General features: G+C 42.2%; 1 long non-coding RNA gene across 1 annotated transcript in view; it reads left to right on the top strand.

The window, feature by feature from the left end:
• The first annotated feature begins 1,158 nt into the window (after window positions 1–1,158).
• LOC139750095 (uncharacterized) overlaps window positions 1,159–6,639 on the top strand; it is a 108,202-nt gene continuing 102,721 nt past the window's right edge. The window contains exons 1-2 of the long non-coding RNA XR_011713078.1: window positions 1,159–1,233; window positions 2,400–2,667. This is a non-coding gene — a long non-coding RNA (uncharacterized lncRNA). The remainder of the gene's footprint in view (window positions 1,234–2,399; window positions 2,668–6,639) is intronic.

Raw genomic sequence — 6,639 nt, 5'->3', positions numbered from 1 at the left:
GGATCACATGTTTGGACTATCACACACCCAATTTGAAGCAAGTACTCCATCATGCGCAGGACTGGAGGTGAAACATAAGAGTAAATACAATAAGATGTTCAAGCAACAGCTTGAATGGTGTAACAGCTGGATAATGTAAAAGTCAAGTTCAGATGGTAGGGGAAAGGTCACGTTGAGATGAAAATCTTAACAGAAACATAGACAAAATTTTCCACCAAACAAGAAATTATCATTCCATTATGATATTTTATTGGACAGTGTACACATAACATTTCGTTCACCGTGGGTGCCGACAGCTATGAATAAGATGATATTGAATAAATACAGATGAATTAAAAAAACAGCATACCAATGGCTTCTACCGCTGTTGATGATAGTGGAATAGAATAAAGGCTCATGGCTTAGTTTGGTTGAAGTAGAGAGATGTATAGAACTTCCAAAGAGAAAAGCCTGTAAACTTTTCATTTAGCTCGGGAGGCACAAATATATACCAAAGATCCCCCTTATTTCGTGTTCTATGACTATGTCTTAGATCAAAGAAAACGTTCAAACTTACTTTATGGGGAAGCTCTTTCCGTGTTCATTCTTGCCCCACTTTTCTTATAACACAGAATTTCGCATCGATAAGAACGCTGACACAGAAATATATCCGTGAATCTTTTACTTCTAAATATCCTCTCGTTTTTCTGCTGATCTAGAATATTAAAATATGATGATTAATGGAATAATTGCACTCGAAGGAAGTTTTGAATCAGTGAGTGAGGTTTGCCGAGGTGTTGATCCAGAGCTGATCCCTGGTTCTTGTTCTGTTCATGCGGGTGTTGGTGCGTTTCGATCTTTTCTTTAAATCTTCGGTTATATTAGTGAGAAGTCGGGTTGATTTTGGTCCTCTCAGAATACATCCGATCATTAGACGCTACGAACTTACTTTGAATTATCTCTACCAAGTGCAAAATTAGCATCAATATAGGATTACACGATCAAGAAGCGATTAACGTAAACCGTAAGTTTGATAAACTGAAATTACTGGGCGTCTAGGCAGGAGTGCCTGCTACCCCTGCCGCCGGGCCAACACACAACACATACCCGGCCCACGATCTCCAACCTCCCTCGAGCTTTCTCCAGATGTGTTCGCTCACTACCAACTTTTACCCGTGGTATCACTCGAGTGTGTGCTGTGGCAGGGCTGTGTGCGCACGGCTGTGCTGTTTTCCGTGGTGTTCGTAGGACCCTGTGAGTGTATCTCCCTCCTTCTCTGGCACTTGCAAAGAGGAGAGGTTCGCCTCGAAAGTTTCTCTGGGCTGTACTGACTGATTCTTACGACACCCCGTCCGGCCCGAATGAGACACCTCAGGTAAGGGGTTATGAACTAGTTCATTCGGACGTCAGTGCTCGAGCAGTGCCTTACACCAGTTCAAATTCTGTGATAAAGTAGAAGAAAAAAAAAAAAGAGAAAAGGATCGATACTAAATGCCTTTCTCGGTCATGGAAACGTAGTGATATAGATACTTTAAAAGACTTAAAGTTATGCATAACGAGTGTAGGATTTTCCAAAGTATGGAAGCAGTAACAGCCCAACCACTCGTTTTCTCTCGCCGTTCCTGAGTAAAAGAGGCGAGTGTGTGTGTGCGTGTGTGTGTGTGTGTGGTTTTTTCTTGGTCTGTGTATAGCTGTAGTAGTGAACGGCCACATGAGTGGAAGGAGCCCCGCCCAGCGTTAGCCCGTTACACGGTGATGAACACGTGAACCACACAACCCTGGAGGGAAGCGGGAGGTGACCATATTTTTTTTTTTTAGAGCCTGGGTGATGATGACACAAGGTCTGTTGTTGTTGTGGTGACCACAGATATGTGATGACCCCCAAGTGTTGTAATGATCCAAATGTTGTGATAATTCCTGACGTTTTAGCGATTTGGTGTTCGTCATATATCGTAGTGGTGGTTGTGTTCGTGACTGAAGCTTCGTGATGAACCATTTCATTTCTTTTTTTTTTCTTAAGTGAAAGTGTAAATGCGCCGAATTACGTAGGGGGTTCATCGTGAATGATGACCTCATACTTGTGATGACTCAAACGTTGAGGTAATGACCCGAGGTGTGTGTGTGTGTGTGTGTGTGTGTGTGTGTGTGAGGCTTCATCAGAGCGACGACAAGGAGCTATGGTGAAACCTACGCGCGCCATATATGGCACCGGGAAACATACCCCTCTGCACAACCTACTCTTGGAGTTGCCTGAAGATAGTAAAGCTTTTCATTAAGAAAAAAAGAAAAAACTTCACAGCAAAATATAAGTGGTGATTTATTTCATATAAACTTCACAGAAAATGAAAGACGTGATTTCTTTTGATATCAATTTCACAGAAAAATAAAGTGGTGATTTCTAATTTATATCAACTTCACAGAAAATAAGTTGTGATTTCTTATTATACCAACTTTACTGAAAAAATAAGTTGTGATTTCATAGTTTACCAACTTCATAGAAAAAAAAAGTGATACATTCTTTCCATAAGTTTAACTGTGTGATTAAATCGTTTATACATACTTTGATAGATTCGCGAATGAAGCTTCTGAATAGATCAAGACTTAAGAATGTGTTCCTATAAAACCAAGGAAGATCGAACTTACCATCGACGAGGATTATAAACGTAAGAACAGGACCCATAACTACAGGTAAGTTCTCCTACGTTGTCTTAAATCATTTTACGAGTGAAAGTGTCGAGGGTTAATCCCAGGCACCGCTTATGATTGAGGCAACAACAACAGTTGGGAAACAGATGAAAACGGAATCGAGAAAAACGAAAAGGTGTCGTCACGCCCTTCCTTGCGGCAAAGTCGACTGGTGGCTCATAATCTCCCTCTGTGAGTCTCGATAAATGCAAATCCAGGAATGTGTGATGCAAATGCTACAGAAGACACGGAAGGTTGAATAGGTGGATGGCAATGTAGATAGATGAATAGATTGGTGGAGAGAGATAAACTTATAGATAGATTGACAGAAAGGGGGAGATAGAAGGGGAGAGAGAGAGAGAGTGACGGGAGGGAGCGAGTGGCGGGAGGGAGCGAGTGACGGGAGGGAGAGGGTGTGTCAAAACACTCGACACTGAATGAGACTCTGCTGGGGGGAATGATGGAGGCTCAGGGTTGCTGGAGGTATAACACGGGCATTATGGTTCCCCAAGCATGATGGCGCGACCCTTGACATCGGGGTCACGATTCTCAAGAACGACAGTACGACGCTTAAGCACGGATTTACGATCCTTAAAACACGACGGTACGACCTTTGATCACGGAGGGTGCGACCTTTAAACACGACAGTACGATCCTTAAAGACGACGGTACGTACCTTGAGCATGGGATTACAATCCTTACGGATGACGGCCTATCACTTCAGAACTGAGTTACGATCGTTAAACACGGCAGTACGACCCTTAGACACGGCAGTACGACCCTTAAACATGGCAGCACAACCTTAAGCGCGTCGGTGCGACCCTTAAACACGGCGGTACGATCCTTGAGGACTCTTAAGGATGATGGAGAGTTGCTATGACCTCAGGTCAAAGGCCAGCCCGTCAAACACACGAGCCACACTGTCTTGTTTCACTGACAGCAAACGCCGTTACGTAAGACACGAGATATCATCAAGAACTTATCCACGCATTTTTTCTCCAGGAAACTCGATCTTCCTGGAAAATGCGCGCGTAGAAATAGTTGCAAACTTCCACGAGCTCTCGAAGTACCAGGAGATGATGGAGATATTTCTCTCTGGACGAATAAGGGGAAGGTGTGATGACAGTGGCTGTGTGGAGGACCATCACCTGCCTTCATCTTCGCCGGAGGAGCCCTGTTATTACAGCTGGTTCGTGGGCTAGTGTGACGGAACCCTTCTCGCTGCGGACGCCTCCCGCTGGGCATAGCAGCTTATGTTGAAGTGTGTCGCTATTACATATATATATATATATATATATATATATATATAATATATAATATATATATATAATATTATATATATATATATCTTTTTCTTTCTTTTAAACTATCCGCCATTTCCCGCATTAGCGAGGTAGCGTTAAGAACAGAGGACTGGGCCTTTGTGGAATATCCTCACCTGGCCGCCGTTTCCCGCGTTAGAGAGGTAGCGCCAGGAACAGACGAGGAAAGGCCGCATCCACTCGCATTCATTCTATGACTGTCCTGTGTAATGCACCGGTAGCACAGCTCTTTATCCACGACCAAACCTTACAGATCTTTTCATGGTTTACCTCGGACGTTTCACATGACCTGGTTCAGTCCATTGACAGCATGTCGACCCCTGTATCTAGGATTAGGAAACACGATAATCCTTAGCGCTTCCGTGTATCATCACATCTTTAGAGGAATAATTACAGAGAGAGAAAATCGATCACGTACAGGTTAAGTGTGCTTAGTAACTGAGGTTGGCACAAGGGTTTGGGCGAGCTACCCAAAACCTAACCTTGATTTGGCAACTCTCAGACGACCTCACTCAGGTTAAACCTGTGTGTGTGTGTGTGTGTGTGTGTGTGAGTGTGTAACGGTATCGTTGGAATTTCCAGCGGGAATGTGGAGACGAGTAAGAAATGGCACATCCTAGAGTCACCGGGACAACCAAATTTATTCATCCTCTTCATGAACCACTTAAATACCTGGTTTACAACGCAGCATGAATGTAAACTGGATTTAAGATAGGAGGGCAAATGACTGCAACGTAGATCAAAATCACAGTGATAATATACCTGACTTTCACCCTTAGAAGTGACTTCCAAAGCTACTGGGTATTCACACTCTGATTGGCTGCATGACACACCGCTTAGCATAACCGAAAATGGGACCTCGAGAGGAGAAAATGTTAACGATGCTGATAAATATCAGGAGAGACCAAATGATCATTCAGATTAGGTGGTCTCTTATTTACAAGCTTTCCAGGATACATAAGAACCAAACCCAGACTTGAATGCAATCGAATCTTAAAAGTCATTGCACTTGGACAACGTGATTCGCTTCCTTCCTGAACTTTGAGCATTGTTTACATCTCACTGTTGATGGATGAAGGAAATGCCAGAAATGTTTTAAGTGTTTCATCTTGACGATGATTCTTTGTGTCCTGTCCATTTACTCTGGCCATGTTCAGGTCCTGGATGAATTCGTGATTTGCGTAGGAACTCTTGTCCATGGAGCAGATCCGTTACTGTTTGGAGTACTGCTTGTGTATCTAGGGAAGAAATTTTCTTTCGTTTTCCATCTTGACGGATACAAAAAGCTTTCGAATACATGGACCACCTCCAGGTCACATGTTCCCAGTGCTTGCCAGTGAGAGGTTTGATCGAATACTGCCTCGGCTTGTTATATCTGTCTGGCGTCGCCTTTTTGAGCCCGCCGTTGCATTATTAGAAGACGCACGGATATTGCTTTTACTGTAATCTATACCATGACATTAAGAATATTGTCGCTTTTTCTTTTCCTTCTTTTTTTTCTTTTGTTTTGAGTGATAAGGGGTGAGGAAGGATGTATACCATGATATTGAGAAAATTGTCGCTTTTTCTTTTCCTTCTTTTTTTTTCTTTTGTTTCGAGGGATAAGGGGTGAGGAAGGAAGGAAGGAAGGAAAGAAGGAAGGAAATCGTTAGCCTGGGGATGATATAGTGGAGAAATAAGATATATTCAGAGCTTTTGAGATGTATGGTGTTGATGTTTACATATGTGTACTGGTGGTTTGCTGGATATGTAATGTTCTGGTGCCTCGTACGGTACCTGATCTGAGTCAGTCGGTCAAAAGTTAGACAAAAGAAAATATCGACGATGTGGCCCATCGATAGAGATCTTGTGGTTAAGTTCTTAGGTGATGGAGGGGAGTGGGAATTTTATGGCTGTTTGGGTTAATCGCACGTGATGTAGCGTCCGTAACATAGGAATGAACCTTAGAGAGGAAAATCCTTGCTTGGTTCCTTCCTCTGTTCCTATCCCACCTGGTTCCTCTGCGTGTCTTCGTAACTCTGAACCTTGATAAAGTGGCTTTTGTTGGCCTTTTAAGGCCAGACTCTGGTACCCTTGGATCCTGTGTTTGATCATGAGGTATCTTCATTATGATTTGTATCAGCACGGTCGCCTATTTTGAATGTGTGTACTGTACAAGGTGTAGAGTATAATGCTTTAGAAAGCAGCCTTTAGTTATTTCTAAGCGGCCTTCAAGGCCAACGTGAGGTTGCTGATAATCTTGCTTAGATGTTGAGGTACCTAAGTCTTTACGTGTTAAATACAAATGCATAAAGAAGCGAACGAAACTTTTTACATATTTCTTTCTTGTCTCTTCCCTGATGATGTGATTATGACACGAAAGTGCACTTGGGAACTTATCGTGTTTCATTTTCCCCGTGGACTCATAGGAATATATATATATATATATATATATATATATATATATATATATATATATATATATATATATATATATATATATATATATATATATATATGCATAATTTATTCATCTATGTATTTCTTGCTGAGCCTAAAGACAGAGTACTTTCTTTCTCTCGCCTGAAAGATGAAAAATAACTTAACTATCCAAGATAAGATGATTGCTCGTTATGTTACAAGTTAACGGCGCCGGGCGCTTGAGTCTCATCAG

The sequence above is a fragment of the Panulirus ornatus genome, chromosome 9 (assembly GCF_036320965.1).
Source record: "Panulirus ornatus isolate Po-2019 chromosome 9, ASM3632096v1, whole genome shotgun sequence".
Classification (NCBI taxonomy): domain Eukaryota; kingdom Metazoa; phylum Arthropoda; class Malacostraca; order Decapoda; family Palinuridae; genus Panulirus; species Panulirus ornatus.
The sequence above is the reverse complement of the archived record's forward strand: the minus strand, read 5'-3'. Positions and strand labels throughout refer to the sequence as shown.